The sequence below is a fragment of the Scyliorhinus torazame genome, chromosome 28, assembly GCF_047496885.1.
Source record: "Scyliorhinus torazame isolate Kashiwa2021f chromosome 28, sScyTor2.1, whole genome shotgun sequence".
NCBI classification, from domain to species: domain Eukaryota; kingdom Metazoa; phylum Chordata; class Chondrichthyes; order Carcharhiniformes; family Scyliorhinidae; genus Scyliorhinus; species Scyliorhinus torazame.
The window spans coordinates 32,735,585-32,752,279 of NC_092734.1; the positions used below are offsets into that span (position 1 = coordinate 32,735,585).

At 45.8% G+C, this 16,695-nt stretch overlaps 1 protein-coding gene and 1 long non-coding RNA gene across 9 annotated transcripts in view; one reads left to right on the forward strand and one right to left on the reverse strand.

Annotated features, from left to right (window-relative positions):
- Window positions 1-12,327, forward strand: part of LOC140403672 (uncharacterized) — a 46,095-nt gene extending 33,768 nt beyond the window's left edge. For 5 of the 6 annotated variants that reach the window (XR_011938381.1, XR_011938378.1, XR_011938377.1 and 2 more), the window contains one exon: window positions 10,173-12,327. This is a non-coding gene — a long non-coding RNA (uncharacterized lncRNA). The remainder of the gene's footprint in view (window positions 1-10,172) is intronic. The other variant, XR_011938380.1, reaches the window with a different exon arrangement.
- The window catches only part of bmpr1aa (bone morphogenetic protein receptor, type IAa), a 320,584-nt gene that overhangs the window by 212,285 nt on the left and 91,604 nt on the right, over window positions 1-16,695 (reverse strand). The gene's annotated exons all lie outside the window — the stretch shown is intronic.

Below are 16,695 nucleotides of genomic sequence, written 5' to 3' on the forward strand. Positions count from 1 at the left end.
ATGAATGGCAATGATGTAAAACTGGCTAATTTCAACACTACCGCTAGAACTACGTTCTAATTTTGGCCTCAAATATCACATCAACAAATTTAACCGTGTGCTTTTATTAAGCCAAAAAATTCAGTAAACTACCCAGTAATCATATGTCAGAATTGAGAATTGGATCTTCCTCCTCAATTTTGTCCCCATCTCCACTGAAGGAGCTAATGTAACCTTTAAAGTGGTAGACTTCTTTAAGTGTTAATTGTATACATTAAGGTTCAGTGTCTACAGATGGGGGACACTCATTGGATGACTATTTGTGCATATTGTCTCAAAAACATGCTCAGCCCCGACTGCACTCATGATGTGTAGCTGGCTCAGAACTGCATGGTCCCCATTTGGACAGAATATCTCATTGGAACAGGGCCCTGAAACCTCCCTCAGTAGCCTCAGCCCCACAGTTTGAACCATTTTGGGGAAATCTTTTCTTCAATTAATTTGCGGGATGTGGGTGTTGCTTTAGGCCAGTATTTATTGCCCATCCCTAGTTGCCCTTCAGCAGGTTTTGGTGAGTTGCCTTCTTGAACTGTTGCAGTCCTTGAGGTGTAGGTACACCCACTGTGCTGTTAAGGAGGGAGTTCCAGGATGTTGCCACAGCCAAAGTGAAAGAACGGAGATATATTTCCAAGTCAGGGCGGTGAGTGACTTGGAGGGGAACCTCCAGTTGGTGGGGCTTCCCAGGTATCTGCTGCTCTTGTCCTTCTAAATCGTAGTGATCATGGGTTTGGAAGGTGCTGTCTAAGGAATCTTGATGAGTTACTGCAGTGCATCCTGTAGTTGGTACACACGGCTGCCACTGTTCGTCGGTGGAGGGTTTGAACGTTAGTGGAAGGGGGAGCAATCAAGCGGACTGCTTTGTCCTGCATGGTGTGGAGCTTCTTGAGTGTTGTTGGAGCTGCACTTATCCAGGCAAGTGGAGAGTATTCCATCACACTCCTGACTTGTGCCTTGTACATGGTGGACAGGCTTTGGGGGGTCAGGAGGGCAGTTACTCACTGTAGGATTCCTAGCCTTTGACCTGCCCTGGTAGCCACAATATTAATATAGCTAGTTCAGTTTCTGATCAATGGTAACCCTCAGGAAGTTGATTGTGGGGCATTCAGCGATGGTAATGCCATTGAATGTCATGGGGCGATGGTTAGATCCTCTCTTGTAGGAGATGGTCATTGCCTGGCACTTGTGTGGCGTGAATGTAACTTGCCATCTGTCTGCCCAAGCCTGGATATTGTCCAAGTCTTGCTGCATTTGGACATGGACTGCTTAATTATCTGAAGAGTTGTGAATGGTGCTGAACATGTTTGCGAATAATTGTACAATCTCCACTTCTGACCTTATGATGGAGCAACCGAAGATGGTTGGGCCTCGGACAATACCCTGAGGAACTCCTGCAGTGATGTCTTGGAGCTGAGATGATTGACCTCCAACCACCACAACCATCTTTCTTTGTGCCAGGTATGACACCAACCAGCGAAGCGTTTTCACCCTGATTCCCATTGACTCCAGTTTAGCTATGGCTCCTTGATGCCATGCTCAGTCAAATGCTGTATTGATGTCAAGGGCAGTCCCTCTCACCTCACCTCTGGCATTCAGCTCTTTTGTCCATGTTTGAACCAAGGCTGTAATCAGGTCAGGAGCTGAGTGACCCTGAAGGAAGCCAAATTGAGCATCCGTGAGCAGGTTATTGCTGAGTAAGTGCCACTTGATAGTACTATGCTATTCTGCTCTGCGGGAAAGGGGTTTCCTGTACGGCTGCTCCTCCACTTCCTCACCCATCGTCCAGTCCCAATGTGGCTTTCTATCCTGCCATTAGGAGGTGGCCAGAGACACCTAGAGGAGGGCTCTCTTTGTGGGAGTCCTCCCTTCTTACATCAGGGACCCGGCATGGAGGGGTGTTGCATGTAGCAGTCCCATGCAATAGAAGGTTAAGTTAGTTCGAAGACTCCCAGCCGCTTGTAATTTCTGTGGCCATGGGACGTCCATGTCTATGTTGAGCCTACCTTTGGGGGCTGTTCCTCAGGTTTTGTCTGTACTTCAGCTCCACACTCCTGATCTTTGGCCACCTGATGCTGAGAGGGACAGGCAGACCAGGGGACCTCCTTGTTAGCCTGCTTCTGGGCCTGGCCAAGGTGGCCATGAACAGGTCCAGGTCAACTTCAATGACCAGTTGAAGGAGGTCATTCAAACCAACTGCTTCTTGTGATTGCTCCAAGCCCTTGTCCCTAGAGAAGGAGCACATGACGGACACCTGTACACTGGAGACCCTTCTGTGGCCAGTGAGTGTCACAGGAACTGGACTGCATCATCAGCCCTAGTAATTATGTTTTAATTTACCGAGTTTTTCCATTTAAATTTTTGCTTATAATTTTGGTTTAGTTACAGTACCACTAAGGGGTTGTGCGCTTCACCATAATTTGTTTATTGTTTGGTCAAAAGAATAAGACACATTTATCAACACTGGTGGCAGTGGGTTGTACAGTTGGGAAGTATACATTTGCAATGTTTTACTTTGCGAATAAACCTAAAACTGAATAAAGATTGACTTCTGGTCTCCTCATTCCTTAGCTATTACAAAGTTTAACAATGTGGATTATTCTCTGTTACTTTCTATTCTTTAGGAGTAAGAGCAACAATTCATTTGTTAAATGAATTCTTTGACACGATTTTAAAATGTTCACACAACATTCAGGACAACTGCTGTTTTTAGTCGGCATGTATATCAGCACATTGATCTGCATTAGTAGAAACAGCACAGAGAATTCATGCAGGTTAAAACCATATGCTTATACCTGAAATCTAGCTACCGTCAGAAAGACTTTTTTAAAAAAATGAGTTTTAGTCCTATATATTTGGACTGACCTGCAAGTACTCTGGTGTTACACAGCCCAAATGCTCTCACCAGATACAGTTCTAGCTTGGAAAGTTAAAATATAAGCTTCTGTTGTTCAGTATTTTCTCCTTCTGCCAAAGTTCCATATCTATTAAAAATTTTAATTGTGACTTCCGGGTGCGGCGATGACCAGCTAAGTCGCACGTTTCGGCAGCTCCCGGTGGAACGGACTTTTGGGCTCTTAATAGGAGCCCCAACGGCAATTTTAACGGCTAAAAACACTGTGCGGTAAACCAGAAGGGAATTCCCCGTGGACACAGATGGAAAAAGGAGAGGAAAGTGGCCGGATTGCGGAGGATCCTCTAGAGCAGCGGCAAGGAAGGCAAGCACAAAGCAAGATGGCGTCGGAAGGTGGCCGTCTAGTATGGGGCCCTGACCAAAAAGAGTTCCTGCGGCGCTGTGTGGAAGAACTTAAAAAGGAGATGAAGAAGGAGCTGCTGGCCCCAATATTACAGGCGATTGAAGGGCTAAAGGAGGAGCAAAAGACCCAGGAGCAGAAGCTTCGGGTCATGAAGGCAAAGGCCGCTGAAAATGAAGACGAAATACAGGGCCTGGTGGTGAAGAGATGCACGAGTCACAACACAAAAGGTGTGGAAAGGCTGGAGGTGGAGGAATAATGCGAGGAGGAAGAATTTAAGGATTCTTGGTCTTCCCGAAGGTGCGGAGGGGGCGGATGCCGGGGCATGTGAGCACGATGCTTCACTCGTTAATGGGATCCGAGGCCCCGACGGGCCCGTTGGAGGTGGAGGCAGCTTATCGAGTAATGACGCGAAGACCGAGGGCTGGAGAAATACCTCGAGCCATAGTGGTGAGATTTCTCCGATATAATGACAGAGAGATGGTCCTCAGATGGGCGAAGAAAACTCGGAACAGTGGGTGGGAGAACGTGGTGATCCGCGTATATCAAGATTGGAGTGCGGAGGTGGCGAGAAGGAGGGCGAGTTTTAATCGGGCCAAGGCGGTGCTTCACAAAAGGAAGGTCAAATTTGGAATGTTGCAACCGGCAAGATTGCGGGTCACACACCAAGGGAAGCACCACTACTTTGAGACGGCAGAAGAGGCGTGGACATTTATTGTGGAGGAGCAGCTGGAATAGGCGGGCCAGAAAAAGAACATTTGGGACAAAGTGGTGGGGTGATTACGTGGGGTGAAAGGGGGGAAAAAGGGGGAAGGGATGATCTCTCATGTTGTTAATCTTGCGACCCTGTAACTTTTCTCTCTTCCCCTTGTCGTGGGGGAGGGGGACGGGGGAGGATGAGGAATTGTGGGCGCCGGCCATTAGGGGTGGGGCCAAGTGGGAAACGCAGGCTTTGGTAATCATGGCGGCAACAGGGAAGCAGGAAGGAGGGGGCCTCGCACAGTGGGGGCTGAGGTCACGGGGGGAAGCCGAGGTCAGCCAGAGTTTGCTGACTTCTGGGACAACATGGGGGGGTGCAATTACGCTAGAAAAGGGATCTAGCGGGGGGGGGGTGGGGGGGGCGGTAACTGGGTTGCTGCTGCTGGGGAGAAGGGGGAGCTGGTACGGGGTGGGGTGGTCGAGGCGGGAGGGTGCCGTCGGGGGGAGATACGGCTACGTGGGAACTGGGTGAGGAGCTGGATTAAAAAAGGGGATGGCTAGTCGACAAGGGGGGGGGGGGGGGGGTTAAAGAGCCCCCCAACCCGGCTGATCACGTGGAATGTGAGGGGGCTGAACGGGCCGATTAAAAGGGCACGGGTACTCGCACACCTAAAGAAATTAAAGGCAGATGTGGTTATGTTGCAGGAGACGCATTTGAAACTGATAGACCAGGTCAGACTACGCAAAGGATGGGTGGGGCAGGTGTTTCATTCGGGGTTAGACGCAAAGAACAGGGGGGTGGCTATATTAGTGGGGAAACGGGTACTGTTTGAGACAAAGACCATAGTGGCGGATAGTGGGGGTAGATATGTGATGGTGAGTGCAGATTGCAAGGGGAGGTGGTGGTTCTAGTGAATGTATATGCCCCGAACTGGGATGATGCCAATTTTATGAGGCGTATGTTGGGACGTATCCCGGACCTAGAGGCGGGAAAGTTGGTAATGGGGGAGACTTCAATACGGTGCTGGACCCAGGGCTGGACCGGGAGGAGGCCAGCTGCAGCTAGGGTGCTCAAGGACTTTATGGAGCAGATGGGAGGAGTAGACCCCTGGAGATTTAGCAGGCCTAGGAGTAAGGAGTTCCCGTTTTTCTCCTATGTCCATAAAGTATATTCACGGATAGACTTTTTTGTTTTGGGAAGGGCGCTGATCCCGAAGGTGACAGGGACGGAGTACACGGCTATAGCTATCTCGGACCACGCTCCACATTGGGTGGACCTGGAGATAGGGGAGGAAAAAGAACAGCACCCGCCCTGGAGAATGGACTTGGGACTATTGGCAGATGAGGGGGTATGTTTAAGGGTGAGGGGGTGTATTGAAAGGTACTTGGAGCTTAATGACAATGGGGAGGTTCAGGTGGGAGTGGTCTGGGAGGCGTTGAAGGCAGTGGTTAGAGGGGAGCTGATATCTATTAGGGCACATAAAGGAAAGCAGGAGGGTAGAGAAAGGGAGCGGTTGCTGAAAGAACTTTTGAGGGTGGACAGACAATATGCGGAGGCACCGGAGGAGGGACTGTACAGGGAAAGGCAAAGGCTACATGTAGAATTTGACTTGTTGACTACGGGTAATGCAGAGGCACAATGGAGGAAGGCACAAGGTGTACAGTATGAATATGGGGAGAAGGCGAGCCGGTTGCTGGCCCACCAACTGAGGAAGAGGGGAGCAGCGAGGGAGATAGGGGGGGTGAGAGACGAGGAGGGAGAGATGGAGCGGGGAGCGGAGAGAGTGAATGGGGTGTTCAAGGTATTCTACGAAAGATTATATAAAGCTCAGCCCCCGGAAGGGAAGGAGAGAATGATATGCTTTCTGGATCAGCTGGAATTCCTTAAGGTGGAGGAGCAGGAGAGGGCGGGACTGGGAGCACAGATTGAGATGGAGGAGGTAGTGAAAGGGATTGGGAGCAGGCAGGCGGGGAAGGCCCCGGGACCAGACGGATTCCCGGTGGAATTTTATAGGAAGTATATGGACTTGCTGGCCCCGCTTCTGACGAGAACCTTTAATGAGGCTAGGGAAAGGGGGCAGTTGCCCCCGACTATGTCAGAGGCAAAGATATCGCTCCTCCTAAAGAAGGAAAAAGACCCGCTGCAATGCGGGTCCTATAGGCCCATTTCTCTTTTAAATGTGGATGCTAAGATTCTGGCCAAGGTAATGGCAACGAGGATAGAGGACTGTGTCCCGGGGGTGGTTCATGAGGACCAAACTGGGTTTGTGAAGGGGAGACAGCTGAACACGAACATACGGAGGTTGCTAGGGGTAATGATGATGCCCCCGCCAGAGGGGGAAGGGGAGATAGTGGTGGCGATGGATGCCGAGAAAGCATTTGATAGAGTGGAGTGGGAGTATCTGTGGGAGGTGCTGAGGAGATTTGGCTTTGGAGATGGGTATATCGGATGGGTACAGTTGCTGTATAGGGCACCGATGGCGAGTGTGGTTACGAATGGACGGGGGTCTGATTATTTCCGGCTTTACAGAGGGACGAGGCAGGGGTGTCCCCTGTCCCCGTTATTGTTTGCACTGGCGATTGAGCCCCTGGCCATGGCACGGAGGGGTTCCAGGAAGTGGAGGGGAGTGTTTAGGGGAGGAGAACACCGGGTATCTTTGTATGCGGATGATTTGTTGTTGTATGTGGCGGACCCGGTGGAGGGGATGCCAGAGATAATGCGGATACTTGGGGAGTTTGGGGATTTTTCGGGGTATAAATTGAACATGGGGAAAAGTGAGTTGTTTGTGGTGCATCCGGGGGAGCAGAGCAGGGAAACAGAGGATTTACCGCTGAGAAAGGTAACAAGAGACTTCCGATACTTGGGGATTCAGATAGCCAAGAATTGGGGAACCTTGCATCGGCTTAATTTAACACGATTGGTGGAACAGATGGAGGAGGACTTCAAGAGATGGGACATGGTGTCCCGGTCACTGGCGGGTAGGGTGCAGGCGGTTAAAATGGTGGTTCTCCCGAGATTCCTCTTTGTGTTTCAGTGCCTCCCGGTGATGGTCACGAAGGCTTTTTTTTTTAAAGAGAATCGAGAAAAGCATTATGAGTTGTGTGTGGGCCGGGAAGACCCCGAGAGTGAGGAGGGGGTTCTTGCAGCGTAGTAGGGATAGGGGGGGGGGGTTGGCACTACCGAGCCTAAATGATTATTACTGGGCCGCCAATATTTCAATGGTCTGTCAGTGGATGGGAGAAGGGGAGGGAGCGGCGTGGAAGAGATTGGAGAGGGCGTCCTGCAAGGGGACCAGCTTACAAGCAATGGTGACGGCACCGTTGCTGTTCTCACCGAAGAAATATACTACAAGCCCGGTGGTGGTGGCAACATTAAAAATTTGGGGGCAGTGGAGACGGCATGGGGGAAGGACGGGAGCCTCGGTGCGGTCCCCGATAAGAAATAACCATAGGTTTGTTCCGGGGAAAATGGATGGGGGATTTGGAGCATGGCAAAGAGCTGGGGTAGTACAATTGAGAGATCTGTTCGTAGATGGGACGTTTGCGAGTCTGGGAGCGCTGATGGAAAAATATGGGTTGCCCCAAGGGAATGCATTTTGGTATATGCAACTGAGGGCTTTTGCGAGGCAACAGGTGAGGGAATTCCCGCAGCTCCCGACGCAGGAGGTGCAGGATAGAGTGATCTCAGAGACATGGGTGGGGGATGGTAGGGTGTCAGACATATACAGGGAAATGAGGGACGGGGGGGCGGGGGGGGGGGGGGGGGGGAATCATGGTAGATGAGCTGAAAGGGAAATGGGAAGAAGAGTTGGGGGAGGAGATTGAGGAGGGGCTGTGGTCTGATGCCCTACGTAGGGTAAACTTGTCGTCCTCGTGTGTCAGGCTAAGCCTGATACAATTCAAGGTTCTACACAGGGCGCATATGACTGGAGCACGGCTCAGTAAATTTTTCGGGGTAGAGGATAGGTGTGGGAGATGCTCGAGAAGCCCAGCGAATCACACCCACATGTTCTGGTCATGTCCGGCATTACAGAGGTTCTGGGTGAGGGTGGCGAAGGTGCTTTCGAAGGTGGTGGGGGTCCGGGTCGAGCCAGGCTGGGGGTTGGCTATATTCGGGGTTGCAGAAGAGCCGGGAGTGCAGGAGGCGAGAGAGGCTGATGTTTTGGCCTTTGCGTCCCTAGTAGCCCGGCGCAGGATATTGCTTATGTGGAAGGAAGCCAAACCCCCGGGCGTGGAGACCTGGATAAACGACATGGCAGGGTTTATAAAGTTAGAACGGATCAAGTTCGTATTAAGGGGTTCGGCTCAAGGGTTCACCAGGCGGTGGCAACCGTTCGTCAACTACCTCACAGAACGATAGAGGGAATGGAAAAGAAGGAAAACAACAGCAGCAACCCAGGGGGGAGGGGGGGTGGGAGGATCCGGGAGGGCTCTTAGGGATGTCATTGTATATGTATAGACATTTGTTATAGGTAATGTATATTGGACTGTTGGATTGTATCTTTGGAGAGTAACTATTTTTGACAAGGCAGTTGCCATTTAGTTTTGTTTTTGTTTCTGTTTATATATTATTTATTTACTTGTTTAAAACTGGCCACTGTTATTTGTATTGCTTTATTGTTGTTTAAAAGAAAAACTATGCACTGTTATGTTTGGCCAAAAAATCTTGAATAAAATATATTTTTAAAAAAAAAATTTTTTTTAAATTGTAAGTGAGGGGAAAAGTTCGGGGGAACAAACCTTAATTTGGAAAGCAAGTTCTTTGCCACAGGAAGTAGTTGAGGAAGAGACTATTGCATCTTTTAAATAACTGAATAAATATATGAAAGATGTTGAGATAAAGGGTTACAAGGAAAGAAACAGTTGTGAGATTAATGCTTCAAAGAATCATTACAAACATGGGCCAAAAAGGTTTCTCACTGTAAGCTTCTATATTTCTATAATATAGGGTTTTACACAACAATGAAAATCTGAAAATCTTATTGACAGCACTGAAAAATGGAAATCTGTTATAATACATTTCAGGGCGTAGGGATCTAAACTTTGCAAACAAACAGCAATCACTTTGCTTTTGAGAATTGGGTCCATTCCTGCATCCTAAATCAAACTATAAAATAAAGCTACAATGTTCAAGTCCACTGGAATACCAGTAGAAAGATCTTGGGTATTATTCATTTGCATCTGAAAAATCAAGTTCTTGAGGCTGATCTTAAACCATAACAAATGAAGGGATATGGGGATAGTGCAGGAAGGTGAAGGCGAGATAAAAAGATCAGCCATGACCTTATTGAATCATGGAGCAGGCTCTGGGGCCTGAATGGCCTACTTTCTGATCCATTTCCCACATGCTTTTGAGTTCAGAATTCATATTCGCAACATAGGTCTCCAACCAAATTTTTTCTGGAGTGAAAATGCCATAAGTTAACAATAATTAAAACAGAAAATGCTGGAAACACAAGTCTAGCAGCAACTGTGGAGAGAATCACATTTAGCATTTCAGGTCGATGACCTTTCTTATATTAATACACTATTTATATTACAGTATATGTCAGAGAGCTGAAATATAAACAAGGCAGAGTATGTGTTTCTCAAGCTATGGTGCTGCAACTTAAATCAATTTGGAATAAATTCACTAATGGAAACAGATTAATAGAAATCTTGCTGGAGCTATAATTATGTTGCACAAGTTATTGGCTGTTGTACGACGCTTGACGACTACATTGTGAAAGTTCTCCTCGACATCTTTAGTGTGCCAGACAAAACAAAATCTATTCATCAGGTTATCGCCATGATACTGGCTATTTTATCTCAATGCAAGAAGTAGCACAAGTGTGGTGTTCAAGAATTATCAAGCAAAGATTCATATTTTACTCCTGCTGTAATGCCATAACAAGCAAAACAGGAACTGACAATAGCACCAGATCACTAATCTTGTTTGAACTTGTCATTAATTGTTGATATAGATCTAGTTAGTTGAATGCTTCTTTCCCATGCCCATAGGCTTTGAAGTCCCATTATGGCTTGTGAATTGTAAACAGACTCTTCCCACAGAGGTTATTTTATGATGTTTTAGCTTCTTTTACTTAATTGTTGCACCTGACCATTGTGTTTAACACTTCCTTAACTGAGTAATACATTTAGGAAGCATCAGCCAATAGTAAGATTTCTATCTCTTCTACTTTTAAGGATGGGAAATAGTGCAGCCAGCCCAAACGATTTGAAAATCAAAATAGCCCAGGAAATTCCACTGACAGGAGGTGAAACAGTACTGACGAACAGTGTACCATCTACAAGATGTGCTGCAGGAACTCACCAAGGCTCCTTAGGCAGTATCTTCCAAACCGACGACCACTACCATCTAGAAGGACAAGAGCAGCAGATACCTGGGAACCCCACCACCTAGAGGTTCCCCTGCAAGTCACTCACTGTCGTGACTTGGAAATATATCACTGTCGCTGGGTCAAAATCTTGGAATTCCCTCCTCAACAGCACTGTGGGTGTACTTATGCCTCAGGAACTGCAGCGGGTCAACAAAACAGCTCATTACCACCTTCTCAAGGGCAACTTGGGATGGACAATAAATGCTGGCCCAGCCAGCAACATCCACATCCTGGAAATGAATTTTTTTAAATGCAGCAGAAATACATTGCTTGCAAAAATATCAAGCTAAATAAAGAGTGAGAAAGAGAAAGCCAAAGAGATAAAGGTAGAGAACACAAATATTGATATAGTGCCTTTCACTAGACACAAACCAAAAGGCTTTACAGCCATGAAGTACTTTTGAAGTGCAGTCACTTGGTTTTTCAAAAATTGTTAATGGGGTGTGTGCAAGTGTCATTGGCAAGGCCAGCGTTTGTTGTCACTTGGTCCATCATGCCTGCTTCAGCTCTCCAAAAGGGGTGCCCAGTTTTCTTCATCTGTTCTTACCCCATATCCTTTTAAATATTCTTCTCTTATAAAACTTATCAAATATTATGCTTCCATCACTGCATTTCATGTCCTAACAATCTGGAAATTTAAATATCTCCTAAACTTTCACTTTGGTCTTTTGGTAGTGTTCATAAATTAATGACAGTCCAACTCTGAAACACACAGGGCCTCATACATACATATAATAAATTAAATGCTGTTTACCTTCCACTTTACAGCACTTGCTTAAGATGGAAATAGCTATCTTTTTTGCTTCCTAACACCTCTTATTGCCATGTAATTACATTCTGAAAAGGCAAATAACTATGCTCCACTTAGAGTAAGTGAAGTACTTAGGATACAAGTATCTGGTCTGTTTCTCCAAACTCTTGTCCTCAAAGTTTTCCTTCTTTTTCTCAGTTATGAAAGTGATATTTTCACCCCTTACTTTCAGAATCTCCTCAAACCCCCACACAAACACGAGTCAGTTTCAGCATAATATAAGACAATAATCAAAATAAAATACTCTATTGATTTAACAATTACAATTTTATAAAAAGAGTTGTCCCACAGTCCACGTACATTTTCTGCCCAGCTGTCAGGAAGGGCAGCTTACTTTGGGTATTGGAGCTTCACTGGAAAAATGAAAACCGCACTCCAGTGCTTTTCTACTTGGTTGTCACATAACGTAGTTTGCTGCAGTTTTTATACTGCTCCTGTAGAACCATGACTTCCTCTTTGTACCTTCTTCACTGCCACGCAGGGTTAGTTCAGAGCAAACAGAAATCATCCTAGACCCTGGGGGTGAAGGTTTAAATCCCGCCATTTCAGATGGTGAAATTGGAATTCAATAAAAGAAATCTGGAATTAAGTCTAATGATGACCATGAAACCATTGTCGATTCTCGTAAAAACCTATCTGATGTCCTTTGGGGAAGGAAATCTGGCATCGTTGCCTGGTTTGGCCTACACATGACTCCAGATCCACAACAATGTGGTTGACTCTTAACTGCCCTCTCAAGGGCAATTAAGGATGGGCAATAAATGCTGGCCAGCTGCAACGCCCACGTTTCATAAGCGAATAAAAAGGTAAAAATTATCAAGCTTCAGGCCTTAGACAGATGGTAGGTGTCATTAAAAAAAAACCTTTGCACGATTATTTCAAAAGTAAACCTAGTTTAGGACAGTGTTACGACCTTTGCCTCCATACCGGAAGACCATGGATTCAAGGCCCAATCCAAGAATAGAGCAAGAGTACAGTTCAATTTGAGCGTGTATTGTTGAAAGTGCCATTTTTTGAATGAGGTATTAAAACAAAGCTTTATTTGCTTGGTCAAATAGACAGGAAATCAGACTTTTCCAATCTAAAAAGGAGCACTGAGGTTTGCACGGTGAGTTGGTCAACATTATACCTCAATCGGGGTGGCATGTGGTGCAGTGGTTAGCACTGGGACTACGGTGCTGAGGTTCGAATCCCGGCCCTGGGTCACTGTCCGTGTGGAGTTTGCATTCTCCCCATGTCTGTGTGGGTTTTACCCCCACAACCCAAAGATGTGCAGGTTAGGTGGATTGGCCACACTAAATTGCCCCATAATTGTAAGAAGAAAAAAATTGTGTACTCTAAATTTATTTTAAAAAACACTATACCTCAATCAACACCACCAAAAGCAGACTAAAAGATCATTCTTTCATCACGGTTTCCATGGAACTTAGATTCAAGTGAATAAAATACAGTACATTTTTTTAACATTCTGGGATTTTTTAGTAAATAGACCAAAACTTGACTGTATGAGAGATGGAAGGCCATTGGTAAAGCAATCAACAACATTCAAAATGATTTTCTGAGGTTCATGAAAATGAGAAATGATCTTTTCCAGCAAGCTACAGAGCAGTGGTAGGGGTACTTAGGTTTAATGCCTAGAGTAGAATAGAATATACAGTGCAGAAGGAGGCCATTTGGCCCATCGAGTCTGCACCGGCTCTTGGAGAGTAACCTAGTAATTATGATTGTATTCATTACATGAACAATGACATTTGTAACAAATATATTACTAGATATGATCTTTATCCTTTTTCAATATATCCTCTCAGACCTGAAGCTTGTGGAATTTTTATCTTTGTTTAAATCCGCTTATGAAATGTGGGCGTTGCAGGCTGGCCAGCATTTATTGCCCATCCCTAATTGTCCTTGAGAGGGCAGTTAAGAATCAACCACATTGTTGTGGATCTGGAGTCATGTGTAGACCAGACCAGGCAAGGATGCCAGATTTCCTTCCCAAAAGGACATTAGTGAGTCGGATGGGTTTTTAATGACAATCGACAATGGTTTCTTGGTCATTAGACTTTTAATTCCAAATTTCTTTTATTGAATTTGAATTTCACCATCTGAAATAGGTAATGCCTGATTTAATAGGCTGTGGAGAAACAACACGTTAACCATACATCAAAATGTTGCAGATAAGTGTGGCAAATTGTACCCTACCTCCGAGAGCTAGTGCACTATTTGTTTCATAGATCATAGAATAGATTATCATAGAATTTACAGTGCAGGAGGCCATTCGGCCAGTCGAGTCAGCACCGGCTCTTGGAAAGAGCACCCTACCCAAGGTCAACACCGCCACGCTATCCCCATAACCCCACACAACACTAAGGGCAATTTTGGACACAAAGGGCAATTTATCACGGCCAATCCACCTAACCTGCGCATCTTTGGACTGAGGGAGGAAACCGGAGCACCCGGAGGAAACCCATGCACACACGGGGAGGACGTGCAGACTCCGCACAGACAGTGACCCAAGCCGGAATCGAACCTGGGACCCTGGAGCTGTGAAGCAATTGTGCTATCCACAATGCTACCGTGCTGTCATGTGAACTAAAAAGAATAATTAGGCTGTTGAAAAAATTTGCCTCTGGAAGAACAGTTGAGCAAGATTGTGATATGTGAAAGAATGTGCACTTTGGAAACAAGATAAAGGCCCCAATAGATAGGCTTCCATCATCTTCCCCTAACACCACCCTTCCACCACCCACATGCACATTCTGCACACTCCAGGACAAAATTAGGGGGAGGAGACCCCTGTCTAGGACTGTTCAACAAAAAACGTCATTGTGCTACAGCTAAATCTAAACAATAATAATGTTGAATAAGCAAATGAGGACTACTGTATGCTTTCAAGTCAGAACTAATAGGGCAGCACGGTAGCACAAGTGGATAGCACTGTGGCTTCACAGTGCCAGGGTCCCAGGTTCGATTCTCCGCTGGGTCACTATCTGTGCGGAGTCTGCACGTTCTCCCCGTGTCTGCGTGGGTTTCTTCCGGGCGCTCCGGTTTCCTCCCAGAATCCAAAGACGTGCAGGTTAGGTGGATTGGCCATGATAAATTGCCCTTAGTGACCAAAAAAGGTTAGATGGGGTTATTGGGTTACGGGGATAGCCTGGAAGTGAGGGCTTAAGTGGGTCGGTGCAGACTCGATGGGCCGAATGGCCTCCTTCTGCACTGTATGTTCTAATTGAAAGATATCTAAGGAGCAGCTACTGAAAGAATAGAATAATTCTAAATCTGCCTAAAGCTGGTAGTGGCACAGAATGCAATCAACCATCCACTGTTTATTCACAGGTTTGTCCGGAGTCTTTACACAAATAACAGGTAATTCTTGACACTTCCTGATGTTGTGCTGGGAACTGAACCGCCTTTAACTGTCTATCTAATTCCAGTTCTGACTTGTGTGCTGGATAAACGATGCAGCAATTTCTTGATTCAGATCAAATTGGCATGTGACCATGGTTAAAACATTCCTGGTGACTCCAAGAACCTCTGACATCATTCAAAATCCTGTACAACTATAATAGTTGCAGTTCACCAACTGCGCCTAAAGTAAAGTCAGCAGTGCAGTTTTTAAAATCAAAATAATGTTTTTAAGGAATTAATTTATGGCACATTATTAATGGATGTCACATTTTCAAAAAAGCTTCCAGAACATCAGTGGGAAGCTCTTCTGATTATCAAAAAATGACCTCTTCCAGGCTAATTTAGCCTCAACATGAACTCTAATAGGTCTGGGCTCTAAACTAATGGAGGTACTCTGGAATATAGAGATGTTTGGAGCACTAACTTGGATCAGCTTCTGTTCAATATCACAAGCGTTTCTGGGCCAAAAAGGCAATTCCTTTCCAATATATCAGACTTTTCATTTTTGGGGGTCAAAATCAACAGTAGCATATACAAAAAAGTTCAGGAAAAGGAGACCTGCTAACAAACACAAAAAGCCTTGGACGTGAAGAGAGAAACAGAGGAATAGATGATTATTGTCTGTGGCAAACGAGTCCATTGCTGGCTGCTCCCAACTCCTGAATGTTTTCTGAACAACATCTGAACTGACAATACATTTTGTATAATGTGGGTAGACTATGGAACAACAGGCAACACTGGTCACTATGCTGCTAACTAAATAAGTTATAAACGGTGACAATAATACTTTGACCTGGAAACTAGTATACAGCAGGACTACATCTTGACATAGTGCGCAGAACTAATGCTGAAACAGCACACATTAGTATTGCCCAACTACACATTCTCACCTGTTCACCATCTAACAATCAAATCGGGAACACTTCCAAAATAATTTATTGATATTCCAAGTGATCTGGATTACTGTGCAATACTTTCCCATCATTGTACGCCTTTTTAAAAAAATAATTTGAGGGATATGGACATCGTTGGCTAGGCCAGCATTTATTGTCCATCTCTAATTGCCCGTACAAAGATGATAGTGAGCTGTCTTCTGGAACCGCTACAGTCAATGTGGTGTAGGTATATCCACAGTGCTGTTGGGGAGGAAATTCAAGGATTTTGACCCAGCGACAGTGAAGGAACAGTGATATATTTCAAGTCAGTATGGTGTGCCACTTGGAGAGGAACTTCCAGGTGGTGGTGTTCTCATATATCGGTATCTTCATGCTTCTAGATTGTAGCAGCTGTGGGTTTAGAAGGTGTGATCTAAAGAGTGTTGATGAGTTCCTGCCACACTGCTTTTGTAGGGTTTTAAAAAATTTAGAGTACACAATTATTTTTTTCTCCAATTAAGGGGTAATTTAGCATGGCCAATCCACCTACCCTGTACATCTTTGGGTTGTGGGGGTGAGACCCACGCAGACATGGAGAGAATGAGCAAACTCCACACAGACAGTGACCCAGGGTCGGGATTCGTACCTGGGTCCTCAGCGTCTCAGTCCCAGTGCTAACCACTGTGCCACATGCCACCCCTTCTGCCACACATTGAAATTGCCTTGCAACACATTGTGCTCCTGTGGTCAACATGGACGGTCTAGGGCCAAAGGCCAATTTTTATTTACTAAAGAAACCACAGGTTGAGGTAGACCACATTAATTTTGGTTGCTATTTCGGTATCATTGTTTTCAGTCCCTGCTCCAAACTACATTGCTCAGCTACCATCTCCATCCCTCACCCTGGTAACAGTCTGAGATTAAGCCAGTCTACTCTTTAGTGTCACATGTAATCCAGAGATGAACTTCTGACCACATATTCATGCCATCACCAAGGTTGCCAATTTCCTATAACATCGCCTGACTTCTCCCATCTCACACTGTTGAAATTTATTTTATTTGTTCATGGGATGTGGTGATCACTGGAAAGGCCAACATTTCTCTCGCTCCCTAACTGCCCGCGAGAAGGGAGGCAGTGGCATAGTGGTATCAGTAATCCAGAGACCCAGGTTAATGCTCTGGGAACCTGCGTTCGAATACGACCAGGGCAGATGGTGGAATTTGAATTTGATAAAAAT